The sequence below is a fragment of the Formica exsecta genome, unplaced genomic scaffold (genome assembly GCF_003651465.1).
Source record: "Formica exsecta isolate Colony F162 unplaced genomic scaffold, ASM365146v1 scaffold16, whole genome shotgun sequence".
NCBI classification, from domain to species: Eukaryota; Metazoa; Arthropoda; class Insecta; order Hymenoptera; family Formicidae; genus Formica; species Formica exsecta.
In genome coordinates, this window is record NW_021848922.1 from 217,237 (window position 1) to 226,656 (window position 9,420).

General features: G+C 37.1%; 1 protein-coding gene across 2 annotated transcripts in view; it reads right to left on the minus strand.

Moving 5' to 3' along the window:
• The window catches only part of LOC115233086 (inositol-pentakisphosphate 2-kinase), a 102,265-nt gene extending 94,159 nt beyond the window's left edge, over positions 1 to 8,106 (minus strand). For both annotated transcript variants that reach the window (XM_029803310.1, XM_029803308.1), the window contains exon 1: positions 7,794 to 8,106. The gene's annotated coding sequence lies outside the window, so the exon portion shown is untranslated. The remainder of the gene's footprint in view (positions 1 to 7,793) is intronic.
• Positions 8,107 to 9,420: the final 1,314 nt, after the last annotated feature.

The following is a 9,420-nucleotide window of genomic DNA, read 5'->3' on the forward strand; positions in this document are numbered from 1 at the left end:
TTTTTTGAGAAATGTCTGTACACGCTGTAACTTTCAGAAAATTTGAGATATCTGATTAAATTTTTTTACATGAATAGAGTATTATTAAAGGATGTTTGATATTGAATTTAGTGAGGATCGGTGAAAGAAATTATTTTAATTTTTATTTCGCTCACAAAGCTTCCTCTATGAGGAAGCAAAATTAAAAATTCTTATCAAGTCGTTGCTCGGCAAAAAAATCTAGAAAATATACTCATTTTTCGAGGTTTTAAACGGATATGCTCCCTTAACTCTAACATAATACTTAAATATTTCAATTAAAAAAATAATAATTAGCTGAACGCATTTAGTCAAGTTAACAACTTTTTTTCCTCGATATAATCAATTTTACGAAGTACAAAATATACGCTATCTAATTCGAAATTCAATTCTTACATCATGCAAGCATCGTAATATTTTTCACATTATTCCGTCATTCCGGGAAATGTCGTTACTTGAAAGAAGTTAAAATAGACATATTCGCGAATGATTCAACACGATCGAAATTAGCCGATGTTATAATTTGATTGATCGCGTGATAACGGCACATCTGCCGTAAAAAGTCGAGTTTCCATTGTCTCCGGGACGTATCATTTTTGCGAAACTTCCTGCCGTATCCGTCCACAGGAGAAAGAGAAAGAGAGAACACGTGTTTACGCACCGTTTAATACCGTCACGCAATCGAATCGCAACGAGAAGAAGCGTAGAAGGAGCCTTCTGGTTGGTTTGATCGCCGACGCGGTTGCAAATTTATGTAGATGAAAGGAACCACGAGAGCACACACATCCGGATATATATGCTGGCGTGTTTTTGTGTTATAATAATGTCGTGCGGGTTGGCACGTACGCATACATACCGTCCTTCTATCGCTACATCCCCCTCCAATACCCGGACGTCTACGCAGCTTGTCTACGGAATATGAAAACTATTTTAGCGCTTTGTATACGCTAAGTAGATAAATCGGAAAGAATAGCTCTCCGGTATAATTTCGATGTTTATTCCGCCATGAATTTCTACACAATTCCGTATTGTCCTCTCGTGCGCTCATTTCTGGCATTTTACGATGTTATTTTACCGCCTTCATCGGCAGCGATTTCCTAAATCTTTTTCCTACGTGACTCGTATTTTCGATCGAAATCTTAACCATGTTTTCTAAAAAAAAAAATCAAATCAGATTATATTAATTATATTGAAGGAAACTGATAATTATACACCGGAAAAAAAAAATTGTTAACTAAATCCGTTCAACTAATTACCATTTTTTAAATTAAAATATTTAAGTATTTAAGTCAAATATACGTCATGTTAGATTTAATATGTCGTATTTGACTTAAATATATAAATATTTCAATTAAAAAAATGGTAATTAGTGATTTAATCAAGTTAACAATTTTTTTTCAGTCTATAATCATCAATTTCCTTCAATATAATTAATATAATCTGATTTGATTTTTTTTTTTTAGAAAACATGGTTAAGATTTCGATCGAAAATACGAGTCACGTAGGAAAAAGATTTAGGAAATCGCTGCCGATGAAGGCGGTAAAATAACATCGTAAAATACCAGAAATGAGCGCACGAGAGGACAATACGGAATTGTGTAGAAATTCATGGCGGAATAAACATCGAAATTATACCGGAGAGCTATTCTTTCCGATTTATCTACTTAGCGTATACAAAGCGCTAAAATAGTTTTCATATTCCGTAGACAAGCTGCGTAGAGACGTCCGGGTATTGGAGGGGGATGTAGCGATAGAAGGACGGTATGTATGCGTACGTGCCAACCCGCACGACATTATTATAACACAAAAACACGCCAGCATATATATCCGGATGTGTGTGCTCTCGTGGTTCCTTTCATCTACATAAATTTGCAACCGCGTCGGCGATCAAACCAACCAGAAGGCTCCTTCTACGCTTCTTCTCGTTGCGATTCGATTGCGTGACGGTATTAAACGGTGCGTAAACACGTGTTCTCTCTTTCTCTTTCTCCTGTGGACGGATACGGCAGGAAGTTTCGCAAAAATGATACGTCCCGGAGACAATGGAAACTCGACTTTTTACGGCAGATGTGCCGTTATCACGCGATCAATCAAATTATAACATCGGCTAATTTCGATCGTGTTGAATCATTCGCGAATATGTCTATTTTAACTTCTTTCAAGTAACGACATTTCCCGGAATGACGGAATAATGTGAAAAATATTACGATGCTTGCATGATGTAAGAATTGAATTTCGAATTAGATAGCGTATATTTTGTACTTCGTAAAATTGATTATATCGAGGAAAAAAAGTTGTTAACTTGACTAAATGCGTTCAGCTAATTATTATTTTTTTAATTGAAATATTTAAGTATTATGTTAGAGTTAAGGGAGCATATCCGTTTAAAACCTCGAAAAATGAGTATATTTTCTAGATTTTTTTGCCGAGCAACGACTTGATAAGAATTTTTAATTTTGCTTCCTCATAGAGGAAGCTTTGTTTTCGTGACAAAATTTTTTTCGAGTTTTCTATGCCAATGTGTTTAGAATGTTCCAAAACGTCGAAAAATCATATTCCTAAAAAATGTCTGTATGTATGTATGTATGTATGTATGTGTGTATGATGTGTGTACGCAATATATTGTACAACCTCTAACGCAACTTTTGAGATATCGGGTTAAATTTTTTTTACATGGATAGAGTATCATTCAAAGATGGTTGGTACTGAATTTGGTGAGTATCGATGAAAGGGTTCATTTTTTACAAAATTTTGAATTTTTTGAGAAATGTTTAGGTAGCAGCACGGTGAAAATGTTCGTAGATCATATCCAAAATCAAAAATACAAGCTTTTTTTATTAAACATATTAATTGCTATCTGTTATCCAAGCGTTTTCTCAAAATTTCAAAAAATAAAAAAATGGCGGCGTGTTGAAAACAAGTTCCTTTTTTTTTTAAATCCATCTTTTTTTGTTTATAACAAAAAAAAATGGGAAATCGAATTAAAAAAAAAGGTTCGTTAGCAGATACGGTATCTTATTAAGAACTCGCGTGCAAAATTTAAAGTCATTCCGTCGAACGTAGCCCGAGTTTTCATGCACATCGTGCATGAAAACATAAATCTGCAAATATTCGCATAACTTCCAAAAAAAATTTTTTTTTAGGCTAAGAATTTTTATTTAAATACTTAATAATATTGTATTAATATCGTAAAAAAAAAAAATTTTTTTATTAAATTGTTGCCCTGCAAAAAAATCTAGAAAATGTACTCACTTTTCGAAGGTTCAAACGGGTATGTCCCCTTAATATGTCGTATTTAATTTAAATATTTCAATATTTCAATTAAAAAAATAGTAATCAATTGAACACATTTAGTCAAGTTAACAACTTTTTCTTTCTCAGTGTAGACGAACACGTCGTTGATTAATTCAACGTGAAAACAATGGCCCCGACATATTTCTAACGCGCAGTATCATCCGTTGCGGACGGTGATCGAGTTTCTGGCAGTTCGAAGAAATGAATAAAAAAAAAAGAGAGAGAAAGAAGAAGGACGCACGATCGACGGACCTTGTATTGTCTCTATCTCACGCGCGGCGGTCTGGAATTTCCTCCGACGATTAGATCACCTACGGAATTGCACGCCGAAAAAATGACGATATGAAACGTTCAAGGAAACTGAAACAGGAGCGCTATAATATAACGTCGCAATTGTAGCGAGCATAGGCTGTAAAACCGCTTACGCAGCTCGCGCGATTACGATGACAGTTACACGAGCCGGATTTACATTTCGGCTTAAATTTTCGCGAGGAATGGCTCGTAGATCTGTTTGCACGCTCTTTCAAAACGCGCGCTCGCGCAAATTTCAACGTTCGAGGTAACGTGATAATTTGAAATATTGGTTGAAGCGTGACGTCATAATTTTCGACAACGATTAAATTTGAAACTTTTTTGTCGGACGAAAAAAAAAATCCCTCATACTATTGGAACAAATGGATGATTCCGGCAGATTCTGATCTTTCTCTTCGGCAAATTATTCCCTCCTGACGTTAGAATGACACGTGGGAATCTCGATGACGACGCGACGCTTCGACAAATAATTTCGACAAATCCGTGACGAGAAAAAGAGTTGAGCGATAGAGACCGATTCCTCCCGCCGATGACCTCGAAGCCAATCGGCAATTTTACAATACCTTGATCTCCTGTGTTTGCGTTCGTGAGAGGGAGCGAGAGAGAGAGAGAGAGAGAAAGAAGGGGGAAGGGGGAAGAGACGCAAACGCGTTGTTGCCACGTCTCTCATCGAGAGCTGTGGACCGTCCAAATACGCTTCTTCCAGAACCCTCCGGCGTCCTCTGGTCCCCTCTTTTCTGGCTCGAGCCTTAAAGGCGATATGGGTATATCTCTTTAAAGCGCCAGCCAGCGACGCGACGACAGTGGTGCTCACGATCGATAGTTTGCGAGGCGCGACGCGAATGTCTATACGCAAATAACAACGATTTGTCATCTGCGTGTATACCATGTGACTGCTACTCGACGCGTAATCTACGTAGACAATGCATAATCCGCACAGACATCGCGTTATAATGATTATATCACATCTTCTCTTTCCTCTCTTATTTCTAAAGATAATAGAATCCTCGATTAAAAAATGATATTTGCATTTTTCACAAGATGAAATTTCCAAGAGAGTCTAAAAGACAGTTATACATCTCAATGACAATCATAATTATGGATCAACTATCCACCGACAAACTGAAGCATCTCGATGAATTCGAACCAGGTGATATTACGCGGAGGAGAAGAAGCGTAAAAAGAAACTCATCCAACGAGAAAGAGAGAGAGAGAGAGAAAGAGCCAGACATGCTCCTCGACTTCGATCAGGTGTGTCGGAGCTAAAACCTGTTGGCTCGCCTTCCTCCTTCCCTTTGTGAGCAAGACAGGTGGTTATAGGGCTCGGGCAGCTTTCGACTCCCTGAATGACGGGAGAGGAAGAAAGAAAATGCGCGGCGCGCGGGGGAGAACGCGGGGAAAACGATCGAATCTCATTCGAGGGATCCAATTTTTCCGGCCCGAATGCCGCCGACGCGCTCCCCGTAAATCCTCCGACGAGGGGACAGGCGGACGAGGACGCACGAGGCGAACAAAGGCCTCGTGCAGTTCGCGTAAAGCATTCGAGAGATGCGAGGATTTGCGAAATAAGCGGCCTTATTATTGCGAGCGGGCCATGAATCATGGCTTCATAATCGAGTCTAAGGCTCCACTTTTGCGACTAGATGTCTACTTTCCACCCCCTCGGGGACTATCGTCGCGAAAGGAAGAACGAGCGACTCGAAATGAAGACAATTTCGTTTTTCTACTCGAATCTTGTAAAAAGATCGCCTGAAAATTTCCTGATCTTCCAGGTATTTTTGTTCAAAATTCTAGGCAAAGAGAATATTTTAAAGATTTTTTGATACAATTTCCAAAAATAAATCTTTTTATTGTACGCGTTTTCTAATGCTTTTCACTTATACGAAGGAAAAACACAAAGCCATTTAAGTTTAAAGAGCTAGATTTGCTACATGAATAATATAAATGTACTGAGAAAAAGATTGAATAGCTTTCGTTAAGACAAAAAAATGTTTAACTTGCATAATATTTTCATTTTTTATCACTAAAAATTAAAGTAAAGAATATGTACTGCATATTCAATATTTTATTAAGACATTAAATATATAAACAGAAATAGATATATATATTTATTATATATAATATATTTTAAACATACACATAATTTACAACTTGGCTTATCGGAGGATTGCTTACAATATAAAAGCAAGATTATTAGAGAGAATTTTTTTTAAAATTCCCTGAGAATTCCAGGTTTTCCATGTTTTTCCAGGGAGTAGACACCCTGTAGATAGAATCAAAGAGAGAAAACCACTCAATTAAATACAAGATTCCTATATCCTATATAGATTCCCCCTTTTGCATTTATTATCGTAACATAGATATGTACAAATAGATCAAATTAATAAAAGTTAATAAAAAACTGTAAATCACTTCGAAAAATATAGCAAGTGCATAGATTTATATCGTTTAAAAAAAATATATATTAACAAAGAGATGGACATAAATTTCTCAAGGATGTACGTGTCATATATCAAAACATTGACAAAAGCATAAAAATTTCGTAGACTGTTCTACTATTTCTTCTGAATATCTGTGCAAAATGTGAGCACAATTATCTGAATGATTTGGGAATTATTTAAGTTTAAATTTATTATTGATTCTTATGGAAAATCGCGTATTGTAGCATTTATTGACAAATTTGACAAGGAAAAAACATTACCAACAAAATAAAAATTTTCACATATATTAAGAAGACTAATAAATATTTGTGCAAAACTTGATTTATATCCATTTATTCGTTTAAAAGTTATTTACTAAAAATTGTAAAAAAATATTATCTGTCTCTCTCTCTCTTTCTTTCTGTAAATTACTCGTTTTTTTTTTTTTGTTTCTTGCGGTTGATTTCAGAAGTCTTCACGATCAAAAGTTTTTGTCATAAATTAGGAAAAATATTAATTAATTTTCTTTTACGAAGACGTTAAAAACCATATTATTTTGTGATACTTTAATTTTTTTTATAATCCAGATTTATTTATTTGATTTTTCAAACAGTATAAATATAAGAAATATATATATATTTTTTGACAGTTTTTTGCTACTATTGTACAGCCAAAACATCCTTAAGGTATACCCCCGATACGTTTATCGATTAACGGTTACGAAATTCTCGACTGCGATTCGACCGGTGATGAGATCAGGGCAGCGAGAACAATTACGTCTATTTTCACGTAACACGCGCGCAAAGTTTCCTACAGAGTCGCAAAAATATTGCGCCAGATGCACACAGGCGCAGGCGAGCATTCGCGTCGGCATAAGATCCCAAGTGCACTGACCCCTTGGCCGCCATGCGAAAGGCGACTGTGTGTAGGAAAGTGATAGTTATGAATACTTACGTACGATCGTAATACACACGTCGCTTTATTACTTCCCTCTAAAACCGCGATATCGACTTCCGCCTCTTTGATATTGGCCCATTCGACCAACAGCTGTCTTTTACGCGACGTTTCCAATGAGTCATCGAACGATACGTCATTTGCCATTCTCTTTTTATTTTCACAAATAATGGATGATAATGTAAATTTATGTATATGTACAAGTGTGTGTGTGTGTGTGTGTGTGTGTGTGTTTGTATGTGTGTGTGCAAAGATATACATATATCTCTTTCTCTTTCTTTTATCGGTTTAATTTTGCCTGAGCATTTTGACATATATATGTAACTTTATTTATTCGCGAAAGCGCAAAAAATGTTACAAAAAAGCATATAATCATAATTAAAATAACTATTATAATTCAGCGTAAATATGCATACAAGCGTGAGATTATGGTATTTAAAATTAATTCTCTCTTTTGACTGTAATTTATACCGCTCTAAGAAAAGCAAGAAAAATATCTTTCTAGTCCTTTCAATTCATACCTAGCGATTAAAAAAAGTACTTCCACTGTTTAATAGCCGCCTTTCGCGGACGAGTTTATCGAAAAGAAAATAGAAAATAAAATCAGTCCGTAGCTTTCGTAATATGCCACAGAGGGCAGCACGTTCCGCGCGCCTAATTCCGAAACGGAATGAGAAAGGCGCTGCGAGCACCACCGGCCGACGTGTTCGAGAACACGCGGCTTAATTTGGAAATGATAAATTTCTACTTTTCCAGCGATAAACAATCGAGAGGTTAATTCAAAGAGATACTCACAACACTCTCGTCCGCCCCGCTGCAACAGCGTCATTGTTGGAACTCCGATCGTCGCATTCGACCGCTAACCGTCGTCGTCGTGGAGTGGGAGCCAACGGACCCCGTCGTCGTTTCGCCAGGAACACGGTTACTGGTTGCGTCACTCGCGGCACAAGCATTCGCGCACTTTCGCGACACCGTGACGTCGCGACGCGCCCCTCGGCGCGCGCCGACGACGATCACGAACGTATTTTACTCGTGACGGAAGGCGCGAACCGTCCGAGACCGAGCCTGTCAAACGCGGGACAGCCGCATGGCATGGCGACCGCGAGAGCAACTCAGCGCGTACGGCGCTTTAAACGCTACGTCACCGTCTCTAAGCCGCGCCGTCATTGGCCGCTGCGGCGCGCGCCGGCCAATCAGGCACGCCCTTGCAGAATCGCGCGGGAAGCTAAAGACGCTCGGCTACTGTGCGCGCCGAAAAAAGTTTCCCCGGAAAAAATAAAGAAAGTTATTCTTGCACCGGTCGACTCGTCGATTCGCGTGGCACTGATACTGTAATAAAGACGATTACCGTGACGTTAATTATCCTGATTTTACGATATTACATATATATATGTATATATATATATATATATATATATTCGAATTTATCAACGATATTACATTCAATATTGTAGCTATATATATGTTAGGCCGGATTCACACCTTGGCAGAATAGCAGAAGCCAATCAGAACTCGTGCTAGAAAAGCAAAAACCAATCAGAACTCGCGCTGAAAATAAGCAGTACATTTTGCTTTTTCAGCGCGAGTTCTGATTGGCCTCTGCTTTTCTGCTTTCTGCTTTTCTGCCAAGGTGTGAATCCGGCCTTAGGCAAAAGAACAAAACGGAACTATCACGCATTAAAAGATGAAGCGCAATATTTTTGAGCCGATTTATTATTAATCTATACATACGACACCGATGATATTATTATTATTATTACTCTAATCATGATTAAATAAAAATGCAACGCGGTTAATTATCTCGATTTAAATGTCAACCCAGTGAGCAATATGTTATCAAAAGAAATTCATAAAGTACTCAAGTTTAAGAGTCGGACTTCCGAAAACACCATCAAAATGATAATATTATGATATCAATAAGTCCTCCAATGCGTCGATTTTAGAGGAAAGAAAGACATCATATAATTGACATCTAAAAGAATTCCACAATCTGATTTCTTATTTTAAATATCAAAAAAATGTCACCGTTAAGAACCGTTCTATTTGTAGTACTATATTTTTGGACGAGTTTTTTAATTCATCGATTGATCAATCGCATGATGCACAAATGTAGCAAATACAGGACTTTGCTGTACTTGCGCATCATGCGATTGATCAATCGATGAATTAAAAAACTCGCCCAAAAATATAATACTACAAATAGAACGGTTCTTAACGGTGACATTTTTTTGATATTTAAAAGAAGTCAGATTGTGGAATTCTTTTAGATGTCAATTATATGATGTCTTTCTTTCCTCTAAAATCGACGCATTGGAGGACTTATTGATATCATAATATTATCATTTTGATGGTGTTTTCGGAAGTCCGACTCTTAAACTTGAGTACTTTATGAATTTCTTTTGATAACATATTGCTCACTGGG